Below are 14645 nucleotides of genomic sequence, written 5' to 3'. Positions count from 1 at the left end.
GCTGGGCAAAACGAACCATGCGCTATGGCGGGCGCAGGTTCTGACCGCCGTGCGCGGCGCCCTCATGGAGGGCTTCCTCACCGGCAAGACCGGAGCTCCAGATGCCGAGCTTGAAGAGAAGAAGGCCGACGGGACCATCGTCAAGACGCCCAATCCCGCTTTCACAGAGTGGTTTGCCAAAGACCAACAGGTCCTAGGCTTGATACTCTCCTCGGTTGGGAAGGAGCCATTCGCCCACATCGGCACCGCCACCACAGCGGCGCAAGCATGGGGCGAGATTGAGCGGATGTACTCTGCTCAAAATCGTGCCAAGACAATGAACGTACGACTTGCACTATCCACCACCAGGAAAGGTAACATGTCCATTCAAGATTACGTCGCCAAAATGAAGAATTATGCAGATGAGATGGCAGCAGCCGGCAAGAAGCTGGATGATGAGGAGCTGATAGCCCACATCTGCAATGGGCTAGATGCCGAGTACAACCCAGTGATCACATCTGTCACTGGTCGTGCTGAGCCGATCTCGGTTGGGGAATTGTATTCTCAACTCCTCAGCTTTGAGACACGGCTTGAACTCCAAGATGGAACTGGCGCCTCTGTTAATGCAGCTAACAGGGGCGGCCGGTCTGGATCAAACGGCGGGCGCCACTCCTTCAACAACAACCGTGGGCGTGGCAGCTCACGCGGCGGTCGCGGAGGCTTCACGCGCGGCCGTGGACAACAGCGCGGAGGAGGCAGCCAGCGCCCTCCATCTGGAGGCGTAGATGAGCGCCCCCTCTGTCAGGTGTGTCTCAAAAGGGGGCACATGGCGAACAAGTGCTGGCACCGCTTCGACGAGAACTATGTTCCAGAAGAGCGCCATGTAGCTGCAGCTATAAGTTCCGGCTACAACATCGACACCAACTGGTATACTGACTCAGGCGCGACCGACCACATCACGAGCGAGCTGGAGAAGTTGTCTTTCCGTGAGAAGTATCACGGTGGTGATCAGATCCACACTGCCAGTGGTTCAGGTATGGAGATTAAACACATTGGTCATACTACTGTTCCAGCCCAGTCTCGTGATTTGCATCTAAATAATGTTCTTCATGTTCCAAACGCTAAGAAAAATCTTGCATCTGTTCATCGCCTTACTAAAGATAATTCAGTCTTTCTTGAGTTTCACCCTGATTATTTTCTTATTAAGGATCGGGCCACGAAGAACACAATCCTTAGAGGGCGATGTCATCGAGGGCTGTATCCACTTCCATCAGATCATTCAATAAAGCAGGCGTTTGGAGTAGTAAAGCCGTCCTTGTCTAGATGGCATAGTCGCCTGGGTCATCCAGCGTTTCCAGTTGTTTCAAAAATTATTCATAGTAATAATCTTCCTTGCTCTTCTGAGTCAAACAAGGAGTCAGTGTGTGATGCCTGCCAGCAGGCTAAAAGTTGTCAACTTCCATATAGTAGATCTTCCAGCGTTTCTAAATTTCCCTTAGAGCTTGTTCACTCTGATGTTTGGGGCCCTGCCATGGATTCTGTTGGAAGAAACAAATATTATGTTAGTTTTGTTGATGACTACAGTAAATTTACATGGATTTATTTCATTAAGTACAAGTCTGATGTTTTCAAGAAATTTCATGAGTTCCAAGCCATGGTAGAGAGACAATTTGACCGTAAAATTCTCACCATGCAAACTGATTGGGGTGGAGAATACCAAAAATTGCATAGTTTCTTTGATAATATTGGCATTGTCCATCATGTTTCCTGTCCTCATGCGCATCAACAAAATGGGATTGTTGAGCGCAAACACCGACACATAGTTGAGGTTGGCCTCTCTTTGTTAGCACATGCATCCATGCCTCTGAAATTTTGGGATGAAGCCTTTGCTGCTGCTGTTTTTCTCATCAATCGTTTGCCTAGCACAGTCCTTCAACAGGCTACACCTTTAGAGCGCCTCTATAAACAGACACCTGAATATGCATCTCTTCGTGTATTTGGCTCTGCCTGCTGGCCTAATCTGCGCCCCTATAACCAGCATAAACTTCAGTTCCGCTCTAAACGGTGTGTTTTCCTTGGCTACAGTAACTTGCATAAAGGGTTCAAATGTCTTGATGTTCCTACCGGTCGGGTTTTCATCTCTCGCGATGTTGTGTTTGATGAAAATATTTATCCCTTCTCCGAGTTGCATCCAAATGCCGGAGCACGATTGCGTGCAGAAATAAATCTTCTCCCATCAGGACTAGTTCCTATTTCTTCAATTGGGGCGGAACTAGTACATGACGGTGTGTTTGATTCTCCAAATACCGCTAATCAAAATTTTGGAAGTATATGTGATAACAGGCATGCAGCAACAGACTCCCTTCCAGGCGCTGGACACGACAGCGATACGGCGCCAACTTCCGGCCGATCTGCGCCGGAATCGGCGCCCACCGGTACCGCAGACGCGGTTTCTGGCACGGCCGAGGAATTCTCCTCGGTCTGGCCACTCGGGCGCCAGCCAGGTGTGCCCCTCTCCACTGGGCCGACTGCCCCTGGCCCACTGGATGCTGCTGGGCCACGCCAATCGCCGCAGCATCTCCCGTGTGCGGGCGACGGGGGGATGGCGACAGCGACTGCACCGCCCGAGGCTACCGAGGCTGAAAATCATGAAACAGCAACCAATCATGAGACGGTTAATCACGATGCTGCGCCGGATACTCCTGCACCTCGGACGCGTCTTCAGCATGGCGTCCGCAAGCCTAAAATCTACACCGATGGCACGGTCAGGTATGGGTGTCTTGCAGTTTCTGAGGAACCACATACTCTAGATGAGGCTATGAACAATAAAGATTGGAAATTAGCAATGGATGCAGAATACGATGCTTTGATTAAAAATCAGACCTGGCACCTAGTTCCACCAAGAAAAGGAGTAAACATTATTGACTGCAAATGGGTATATAAAATTAAGAGGAAATCTGATGGAAGTCTTGATAGGTATAAAGCCAGGTTAGTTGCAAAAGGTTTTAAACAACGATATGGGGTTGATTATGAGGATACTTTCAGTCCTGTTGTTAAGCATGCTACTGTTAGAACAGTCTTGTCTATTGCTGTATCTAGAGGATGGAGCTTGCGGCAACTTGACATACAGAATGCTTTTCTTCATGGGTTTCTAGAGGAAGAAGTGTATATGCGTCAACCTCCTGGATATGTGAGCAAAACACAGCCAGATTACATTTGTAAATTAGATAAAGCTCTTTATGGTTTGAAACAGGCACCAAGAGCATGGTATTCAAGATTGAGCAGCAAGTTGTGTGATTTGGGCTTTAAGGCATCAAAGGCAGACACATCATTATTTTTCTATCACAAAGGTCCAGTCACTATATTTATTCTTATTTATGTTGATGATATTATTGTGGCTAGTTCTACTCAGGAAGCAACCACATGCCTGCTGCAAGATTTAAGAAAGGAGTTTGCTCTCAAAGATCTTGGAGAGTTAAGCTACTTTCTTGGTATAGAGGTGAACAAGATAAAGGATGGGATTCTCTTGACACAAGAGAAGTATACTAGAGATGTACTTCAGCGTGTAGGCATGATGGATTGCAAACCAATGAGCACACCCTTGTCCACATCAGAAAAATTGTCTGCACATGAAGGTATTCCACTTGGACCAAAAGATGCCACGGCTTATAGGAGTGTGGTAGGTGCATTGCAGTATTTGACTTTGACACGATCAGATATATCCTTCTCTGTGAATAAAGTTTGTCAGTACCTGCATGCACCAACTAATGTTCATTGGGCAGCAGTAAAAAGGATTCTCAGATATTTGAAACATACTATGAAGATTGGACTTCGTATTTGTAAAACCTCTTCACTTTTGGTGAGTGCATTTTCAGATGCAGATTGGGCAGGTGACTTGGATGATCGCAGGTCTACTGGAGGTTTTGCAGTTTTTCTGGGTTCCAATCTCATAGCCTGGAGTGCAAGAAAGCAAGCTACAGTATCAAGATCAAGTACAGAAGCTGAGTACAAGGCTGTGGCAAATGCAACTGCAGAGGTGATGTGGATACAGATTTTGCTGTATGAGCTAGGGATTCAGGCGCCTAGAGCAGCCAAGTTGTGGTGTGATAATATTGGAGCTAAGTATCTTTCTGCTAATCCAGTTTTTCATGCTCGAACAAAACATATAGAAGTCGACTATCATTTTGTGCGTGAAAGGGTAGCAAGAAAGTTACTTGTCATTGATTTTATATCAACTAAAGACCAGGTTGCAGATGGGTTCACAAAGCCATTATCGGTAAGGCAATTAGAAATGTTTAAGAACAATCTCAACTTGAGAAGTTTAGATTGAGGGGGAGTGTTAAAGATAGAAGGTTATCTTGATATGTAAATGTGCATGGCACGGTAATTGTGCGCAGGACTTGGAAGGCCGAGATCTCGGAGGTTGTATAGTTACTAAAGATAGAGTTTGTTGTACAAGGAAACCAACCGAGACCGAGATCTCAGGCCTGACTCTCCTGGCGCAGTCCCCTGTAAAAGCCACGCGAGGGGCAATTCCTCGCTATGCAATAGAACACGCAGCCGTCGTGACCTCCGCCATCAGGAGGCCGACGTTACCACCATACGCGCCTCTGAGATTTTCACAGACTATGTCACAGGCATGCGTGACATGTCAACACCCCGCCAGCCCAAAAGCACCTCCTCCATCCCGCTCGACACCGACCACCACACTTGTTCCTACGCAACGGCAAGGAGCTCCACCGTCACCACTGCACATCACCATCCAGCAGTCTTCAAGACATGTCGCAAGCAACTCTGCTTGGGCTGCCGTCTGCAAAAGGCCGATTGACGCTGCGGCAACAAGCTAGAAACAGACATTAGCCAGTCATCACCGCGCCGATCCATGGACCAAATCCAACACGATAGTTGCCAGCAGATCGCCCATAAGAGAAACCTGCAACATGTCCATCCACCCACCAGGATAGGCACAAACCGTAACCTTCCATCGAAACGCCAAGATTAGTAGTAGACGCGCCGTCACCGGCACCGTACCTGCCAAGCCCCATCGAAGAGGCCACCGTGGCCACACCGTAGAGAGCCGCCTCTGCCTAGCCGTCGCTGCAGCACCAGAACCAACCGTCACTGCGCCGGTCCTCGAGGACCGCTGCCAGCCAAGCCATTGCCGGCCACCACGGGAAAGCCACCTCCGACCAAGAGCCACCAACCATTGCACAACAACTTGTGCAAACTCCATCCGCGTTCAGGCCAGCACCGCATCCCAGCACGCAGCAGCTCCTGTGACGCCAACCATGACCGAACAGTAGGTTGACGCCGAACGGCCCGAGCCACAGGACGCGCCGCTGCCGCACCCCCTCCCCTCCTCCGCTTCTGCACTGCTACTGCTCGTGGTGGCCGCGATGGCGACCGCGGACACCCTCGTCCAGGCTACGAGCCCTCCGCCGCTGCCGGAGCTGCACGCTGGAAACCACGCCGCTGCCGCGCCGTCGAAGCTGCAGCGCACGGATCCGGCCTAGGGGACGGCAGATCGGGGCGGGGGGACGCCGGATCCGCCCGCTCCTGGGCTGGATTCGGGCCACCAGTCGCCGCCGGTAGCAGCCTTCCACCGCCCACCTCCGCGTCCATGCGCCTGCATCCACCGACGGCCGCCGGATCCGGCCACCACATCGACGGATCCGGCCACCAGGCTGCCGGATTCGTCACCGGAGACAGCAAGAACAAGAACGGGAGAGGGGGAGGGGGAGGGGGCGCACTCCTCCACAAGCCCAGCCGCGAAGCCCCGCCGCCGCCATCCTCGGCAACCGGCGACCCGCTCAAGCGGTGGCAAGGCGAGAGGGAGGGGCGAGGGCTTGGTGGCGGCGCGGCGGGTTCGCCGCCCGTGTCGCCCCGGACGAGAGCGACGCGGGGGCCGTAGTACGTCTGTTTGCACCAGAGCTTCGAATTCAGATTTTTCAGAGTGCTCTCATGATTTTTACCTCAACTGATGATAGCATAATTTCTGATAGGATAATGTCGGGTGTACAATGTAGTTGCTTGGTATACAAATATTTAGGAAACATGAGTATGCGTAGCACATTTTCTTTCAGAGCAATGAATGCCACAGCCAAAAAAAAATAACAATAAAAGATTCAGAGGTTACACACTCTTTCTTTTATACATAATACATACAAAAGAATGGACAAGTCTAGCAGGCACACCCTTATGAATACCGAGCGGTGAAGGGGCCAAAGTGAGCCCTCAATGACAAGACGGGATGAATATAATTTGGGGTCTACATTGCACGCAATATGTTCCTTCACCTGCATCTCTTCTGCCACGACGCATTGGTGTCGGTATGTTGCTGATGATGGCTACTGATCTTTCCAGACATGCATCTTGCAAATCTTAAGAGATCTTCAGGATTCAGTAGGTTAGGTCCATTCCATCCTTGCTTGTCTGCATTGCATCGGCAGTAGTAAAATTTCATTGTCGTTAATCTTTATGGTGACGCTGTGATTAATAATCAAGAGCAATTCCTAGCGAAATGCTTTGTCCATTTAACGCGAGAGTCTCCATACATGACGATGACATATCTTTTTATTCCAGAGCGGCAACTAAATTAAAGCTGAGAAGACTCACGTTGTCACGCTAAAGGACTGTTGTGCTATCAGTTGAGCCTCTTATTCATTTCCTTATGTCTCACACGAGACTCTAGCAAGCATACAAATTAAAACACTCGTCGTTGATAAACACTTGATAATGATGGTTCCAGAGTGAGCACATGATAGATGAATGATGTGTGAACATTAGTTCAATGAGTTGCATCAATATTTTGCATGCTTACAACTTACAACATAAGTGCATAACGGATACAAGGACTATTATAAATACTCCTCATAACCAGTGCCTTGAATGCCACAAAATTTTACATGTGATAGAGTTACTCGCATTCTGTATCTATACATATATATATAGGGGGCATGGAACTTTGAAGTATTGGAAGAAACCAAAACACCGCACCTAGTTTTGTGAGTTGGTGCCCATATCTGGAGCATCAGCATGGATGCCAATTAAGTCATGGATTTTCTTGTTAAAAAATCGTTCAAGCTCAAAGATGTTCATTTATCCAAAACTACAGTGTATTCCTCCTTTAGCTCCTCAACATGCTATCTTAGTCATGGCTGTTTTTCATGTCGTAAGTTGTCATGGCATGAATTCATCAGCATCAATTTGAAGGAAGCCAAGAAGCAGCTAGCCCAATAGCACAGTACTGGAAACCAAAATTTTCCTATGCGTCATATGCTGTTTCTGTCAGTGTTGACACGAAAACTTACAAGTAAATAAGAACTAAGTAGTCGATTAGGTAGATCCTTGTAAGTTTTTGTTGAACACACAGGAATATTAATATTTTCATGCCGGTTTACGAGGAACTTACACTAAAATTAGCTCATAGGATAACTGTCTGTAATTCCCTATGAGTTTTGCTGATTTTTTTTCAGATCTGAACATACATGGTAATTTAGACCCCTCTCGCACTACTTTTTTGCCACCTATATTTTGCTATGCACGCCTTTTTCATTTGTTTGCGCCTCTTGTGAATCTAGCAACGAAAGAGTAAAAGAAAAATAAAAAAAAACTAGAAAATCTTATCCTCTCCGAGTCCTCCCCCAGACGCACACAATTTTAGTCCAAGCGTTCAAGTATGATCAACTTGAATGATGTTGGAAGGTGGTTGAATGGTTAAATGAGTTGCTATAATATTTCTTTGAATGGTTAAATTACTAGTTCCTATAAACGGTAATCTTCTGGATGCAAACTGACATGGAGGTTTTTCCATGACAGAGGTGTGCCATCAGAAATAGTAAAACTGTGATGGTTAGCAGGCTGACGGGGATGTCAAACATTTTTCTGATGGTTTGACCAGTGGAGAATGTTTAAATTGTCCCTGATGGTTTAGTGATAGACGGGAAAATTCATTCCGTCCCTGTAAGTTTAGTGGCCGACAGGAAACCTTCCCTGACAGGAAGCCCAGCAATAAAAGATTCAGAGGTTACACACTCTTTCTTTTATACATAATACATACAAAATAATGGACAAGTCTAGCAGGCACACCCTTATGAATACCGAGCGGTGAAGGGGCCAAAGTGAGCCCTCAATGACAAGACGGGATGAATATAATTTGGGGTCTACATTGCACGCAATATGTTCCTTCACCTGCATCTCTTCCGCCACGACGCATTGGTGTCAATATGTTGCTGATGATGGCTACTGATCTTTCCAGACATGCATCTTGCAAATCTTAAGAGATCTTCAGGATTCAGTAGGCTAGGTCCATTCCATCCTTGCTTGTCTGCAGTAGTAAAATTTCATTGTCGTTAATCTTTATGGTGACGCTGTGATTAATAATCAAGAGGAGGAAACTCCACAATTTTGCATTTTGACATCGGCAATTCCTAGCCAAATGCTTTGTCCGTTTAACGCGAGAGTCTCCATACATGATGATGACATATCTTTTTATTCCAGAGCGGCAACTAAATTAAAGCTGAGAAGACTCACGTTGTCACGCTAAAGGACTGTTGTGCTATCAGTTGAGCCTCTTATTCATTTCCTTATGTCTCACACGAGACTCTAGCAAGCATACAAATTAAAACACTCGTCATTGATAAACACTTGATAATGATGGTTCCAGAGTGAGCACATGACAGATGAATGATGTGTGAACATTAGTTCAATGAGTTGCATCAATATTTTGCATGCTTACAACTTACGCCCTGTTCGCTTGCCTTATAAACCGTACCTTTTCAGCCAACGAACATTATTTTTCTCTCACAACAAATCAGTCAACAGTACTTTCAGCCATGGCTTATTATCAGCCAAGCGAACAGGGCATTACAACATAAGTTCATAACGGATACAAGGACTTGTAACACCCTAAAATTTGCCTCTTTTGAAAATAGGTATAAAATAATTTATTTCTGAATTTTGTGCTCATAATATATAGGAAAATAAATTTTTTCATTTGATTAAAATTCATCATAAGGTTTAGCAACATGTTTGTGCATACATGCCCTTGCATTTGATGTATTTGATTGAGTGGTTTTGATTGAAAATTCAAAATGGCTTAAATTGCTTTTGCAAATGAAATTAAAAATGGTTTTGAAGAAAAAGAAAAGAAAGAAAGGGAGAATTTGAAAATAAAAGTATTTTTTTAAAGTTGTAAAATTTATTTTTGGGAACTTACCCAAAATTGTTCATTTTAATTTGAACTAAAAATGTATTTTAAACCGTGTTCAAATTTGATTTGGTTCATATTTGAAATTGGATCTCAACTTGATTTGAGTTTGCATTCAAAATTGGTTTTGAGATTGGTTTAGAAATTGGAAAAGGAATTCTCTTCCCTCTCTCCCTATTTGGCCTATTGGCCCAGTTCCAGCGCCGGCTGCCCCATTCCCTCTGCGCGGCCCGTTCCAGTTCCGCGGCCCAGCTCCATAACCGTGGCCGTTTCCCGCGTTGGCCCAGTCCCGCCGCGCGCCTCGTTTCAGCTCCGCAGCCCAGCAGCGCGCCCCATGGCCCCAGTCTGCGCCGCGCCCGCATTCCCGCCTCCTCTCGCTGACCGCGCTGGCCCACTCGTCAGGGCGTCTTCTTCCTCACGCGTAGCCAAGCCGGACACCGCCGCCGTCCGTGTCCGCGCCACCCCCGCCTCGCTCGCATGCCGTGCGCCGCAAGTTAATCCGTCCCATATAAGCCAAGCCGCACCTCGCCGTGCCGCCTACCCCGCGCCCGATCTCGCACCGCCCTCGCTCGAGCACCCGCAGCCGCACGCCGCGACCTAGCGCCACTGCCACCGTTCGGTTCGCCGTCGCATTGCTTCGTCGACTTGCCCAGCCGCCTGCCTTGCTTCGCATGAAGGTAAGGAAGCCGCCTGAGCCACGCGCTTGTTTTCTCTCTCGCTCTCAGTCACTCTCGCGTCGTCGCTGGATTTGCTGAGCCGCTCCGCCGCGTAGCCCGTCGCTGCCGTGCCACGTCGGGCCACCCCGATGCCCTCATCGGGTTTGCCATCTCCTCCGCTTGCTCCCTATGTTTTGCTCGTGGTGAACCGAGGCCTCTAGGGCCGTTTCCAAGTTTGCCGACGAGGGGCTCGTCGCCGTTAATGGTGCCCCACCGTGCTGGGCACTGTAGCTGCCCCATCGTGATCGGCCTTTTGGGCCAGATGCAATGGTAATGGCGAGCACAAGAAGATAAATCAGTGAGGAGTAGGGCTAGGGCAAGAAGATTCAGCTATATAAAGTAGAGCCGAAGCAAATTCTTCCCCAGCGGAGTCGCCAAAAAGTGTGTTGACGTTGGAAGTGATCCGAATGAAACACCAACAGGGCCTTGGACGCCCAGGTCGCTACGGACCGAAGAACGCAGTGAGGATGTCACTCTTACGTGGTGAAGAACGGAGAGGTTTATAAGTAAACCACCATAGGATAACTAACGTGCTTGCGTGACGGAGAACCAGCTAGTTTTCAGGCAAACTAGCAAAGAAACCATCGAAGCTCTCGCCTAGGAGGGACTCCGTCAGGGCATGGACATCGTTGGGTTGCCCTAGGTCGGCCAGCAAGCCTAGGGGGCCATACTTGGTCGTCGGATCAAGGGATAAACAACATGGGGTTGGAGAAGCGGGTACAAGGGTTGGAGTAGAGGTAGTAGATTGATTTGTTTAATGATTTAATAGATGGGAACTCAATCGGCCATGATCCTCTCATATATAGACATGGGTGGTCTTATCCCAGTAAGAAATCTCTCTAAGGCTTATTTTCTAAGTTTTCCACAAGTTTCGAACAGTTCGGATCGGAATCCAAAAGGCCAGATCTAAATAGGGTTTTTTGTTAGGTCTGTCGGAAGTCCTAACTTGGGTCGAAACTCCCGACAGTCAGAACTTCTGACCTTTGTCGAAACTCTAGACATGGGGATAACCCTAGACGCCCGAGCAGATTTCTTCAGGCTTCCTGGAAGTCCCGACACCTTTCAGAACTTCCGACAGTCGGAAGTCCCGACTTGGGTCGGAACTCTCGACAACGTGGCATCTTTCCAGGGGCATAACTCCTTCATCCGGACTCCAAATTGGACGTTCCATATATGTTTTTTTGACCATCTCGACAAGGGGAACTCAATGATGAAATCCGTTTCACATTTTGACAACTTCACAAAATAGACAATTTTGGTTGTCAACACCTGGGTCGCTTCCCGGGGTGTGGTGGTCGCAGATCCACCGCCTCCGATTATGGATCTGGTGGTCCCTGGGTCAGATCTGCTCCGGTGGAGCTCGTCAGTGGTGGAGGCACCATGCGTGGGGGAGGCACGGCGGCGGCGGCCTGTGGCTCCTTTATCGGATCCAGAGATAGGGCTGGATCAGCCGCAGCGGTGGTGGTGTGCTGAGGTAGGCCTCAGTGCGGCGCAGGCGAGCGTGCTTGCTACGGAGCGGCGCGTGAGCCTCACGAGCAGGCATGCTGGTGGCAAAACGGAAAGCATGTGGCATGACGGCAATGGTGCTACCCACACATGTAGAGGATTTCTGGTGGCGGCACTCCGGCCGGTGGCATGGCAGCTGCCGGCAGTTGGTGCCGTGGTGGTGGAGACCAAGTCGACTAATCAAGCGGCAAGTGTTCTCGGTGGACGAAGATGGTCAGACAGAGATGTTGGTGCAGTGTTTGGAGGGCATGCCTTCCGGTTGGTATTTGGAGGGCGACGGTATAGCAGCCGTGCGCCAGTAGTGATCGCGAAGTTGGCGAGAAGGCCAGCGCGGAATGAGGTGGCCAGCAGAATCACGTTGCCGAAGTGACCTGGCGAGAAGGCCGGCTATTAGAGGACCCGACTAATACTTCTTCTTTCTTCGACAAGGTGGCTTGATTGCCGACTGCTACTATGTCTGTAGCTGGATCTCGGATGGTCAGTGCGGCGAAGGCTTGAGGTAGTTGGTTATGTTTTTGGCTTGGCGGCTTGTAGCGGATTGCGGCAACTAGTCCTGCATGGCAAAGGCTAGTCTGTTGTGGGACAATGCCGTGAGGTGGCGCAAGCGGATCCGAAGGCGTGGTGGCTACACGGCTCACAGTGGACTACGACGACTAGTTTTGCTTAGCAAGGCTAGCTTGGCGCTGGACATCGTCGGCGACGACGGCGCAAGTGGTGATGATGGCTTTTTGTCTTGATGGCTGTCATCCAGTCTTTTTTGGTGTTGCGTGGTGTCACTACAGGATTCAGGTTCTTTGCCGAGTGCCTGAGGCACTCGGCAAAGGCTATATTGCACTCGGCAAAGCCTTTGCCGAGTGCGGCACTCGGCAAAGCACACACGGCAAAAAATTGATCGGCAAAGCACTCTTTGCCGAGTGTATTTTATCGGGCACTCGGCAAAGGCTTTGCCGAGTGCCCCGGAAACACTCGGCAAAGAAAAGCGACCGTCACGGCGCCGGTCCCGTTGACGGTCACTTTGCCGAGTGTCAACCCTGCAGGCACTCGGCAAAGATTTTTTTATTTTTTTTTTTTAAATTTCTTTGCCGAGTGCCAACCCGTGAGGCACTCGGCAAAGAGCTTTTATTTTTTTTTGAAAATTTTCTTTGCCGAGTGCCAACCCTCCATGCACTCGGCAAAGATTTTTTATTTTTTTAAAAAAATTCTTTGCCGAGCGCCAACCCGGAAGGCACTCGGCAAAGAGCTTTTATTTTTTTTTGAAAATTTTTTTGCCGAGTGCCAAACCTCCAGGCACTCGGCAAAGATTTTTTATTTTTTTAAAAAAATTCTTTGCCGAGCGCCAACCCGGAAGGCACTCGGCAAAGAGCTTTTATTTTTTTTTGAAAATTTTCTTTGCCGAGTGCCAAACCTCCAGGCACTCGGCAAAGATTTTTTATTTTTTTTAAAAAAATTCTTTGCCGAGCGCCAACCCGGAAGGCACTCGGCAAAGAGCTTTTATTTTTTTTTGAAAATTTTCTTTGCCGAGTGCCACCACTCTAGGCACTCGGCAAAGATTTTTTATTTTTTTTAAAAAAACTCTTTGCCGAGTGCCAATACGGCAGGCACTCGGCAAAGTTTAATTTTTTTTTAAATTTCTTTGCCGAGTGTTATAGTCACAGCACTCGGCAAAGCTGGAAAATATGTTTTCTGGTCGCCCATTTTGCCAGCTTTGCCGAGCGTTGTGACCATTGCGCTCGGCAAAGGGGTCCTTTGCCGAGTGCAACACTCGGCAAAGTGACCCAAAACGGCAAATTTTTTTTTTTTTTGCATTCCATCATGACAAATACATTCATACAAACATATATCACATATATATCTCATCCATCACATATATATCTCATCCATCGCATATATCTCATCCATCACATATATATCTCATCCATCCACACATCCATCCGCCCATATCACATCCATCACAATATATAATAATAAGTGCTCAAGTCCATCCAAATAAGTTTACAAGTCCATCAAAGTCTACAAGTGCATCACAAGTCCATCACCAAGTGAACAACAAATGTAAAAAATACAACATGCACTCATCTCGGCCACTGCGACTGTGGTGAAGGCCCAGATGCATCATTCGTAGGTGCATGAGATGGATTATTCGAACCACCGTCAGATGGAGACTGCACAAAGGAGAAAAAATTGCATGTGAGACAAGATTATTTTGATAGCTAATCTAGGACGATAGAGGCCATACAAGCAAAGCACAAGTGAAAGTAAAAAACTTTGATACTCACAGGAGTAGCTGCAGCTGCAGGACGCGGAGGCGGAGGTGGAACCAACAGCCCAGGTGGCAGAGACAAGCCCATACGTTGCCCAAGCCCTTGTAGGAAATCCGTAATGTCCATCAGCCTCTGCGCCTAGGCCTGCCGCTCGGCCCGCTCGGCCTCCAATTGGGCCCCCAACTCCTGACGTTCCTTCATTTCTTGTTCCAGCCGGGCTTGCAATATTTGACTCCAATGTTTCAGTAATGTAAAGCTAATTAAGGTGTGTAAAGATCAATGTATGACGAGTAAAACAGGAATAACCTCGAGTGCGTCGACACGGTGCTGTGCAGCGGTCGGCCGTGTGCGAATGGCCGGGCTCTCGCTCGTGCTCCGTGCTCGGATCTGGGAGAGAGAGAGAGAGGGAGTAGAGGCCGTGTCGATGACGCCGTCGCCAAGCTAGAACCGTCCATGCTTCTTGCCTTGCCCCACCCTCATGATGGCCTCTCCATCGAAGTCCTGGGTGCTCGGATCGTGGTCTGCCCCATGGAGCGACCTCGCCACCTTAGTGTACTCACTGATGCGGGAGTGGACGCTCGGGTTCGTGTATGCCTCGGGCAGGTCCTCCAGGTTGAAGGAGACGTCGGACGTCGCCTTACCCTTGTGGGCCATACACCATGCCTGGAAGTCCGAGCAAGCCTGGCCACTATGTGACGCCGACTGCGAGAAAGACAGCACGATGATTAGAAATCAGACAGAACTGAGCGTGACAATAGATAAATCAATTCACGTACCCATGCTTGTTTGTATCCAGCGAGGTTGCGGCTGCCTTGATGGTGTGCTGGACCTTGCATCAGTAAATGACGGTCCCGGGCATCCTTGTGCATCTTGAGGTACTCCTCCGTGAACCACCTGTCCACCATCATCGCCCAGCACTCGGGATACGCTTGGCACCACCAGGGAATCACCTACACGTCATCAAGTATTGGACAT

At 48.5% G+C, this 14645-nt stretch overlaps 1 non-coding gene across 1 annotated transcript; it reads left to right on the top strand.

Moving 5' to 3' along the window:
* Positions 1–424: 424 nt before the first annotated feature.
* Positions 425–563, top strand: LOC136509727 (small nucleolar RNA Z247). The gene has a single exon (XR_010772471.1). It is a non-coding gene; the product is annotated as a small nucleolar RNA Z247 (small nucleolar RNA).
* Positions 564–14645: the final 14082 nt, after the last annotated feature.

This window comes from Miscanthus floridulus, chromosome 15 (genome assembly GCF_019320115.1).
Source record: "Miscanthus floridulus cultivar M001 chromosome 15, ASM1932011v1, whole genome shotgun sequence".
Classification (NCBI taxonomy): Eukaryota; Viridiplantae; Streptophyta; class Magnoliopsida; order Poales; family Poaceae; genus Miscanthus; species Miscanthus floridulus.
Note: the sequence above shows the minus strand (reverse complement) of the source record. Positions and strands in the feature narration are given on the sequence as shown.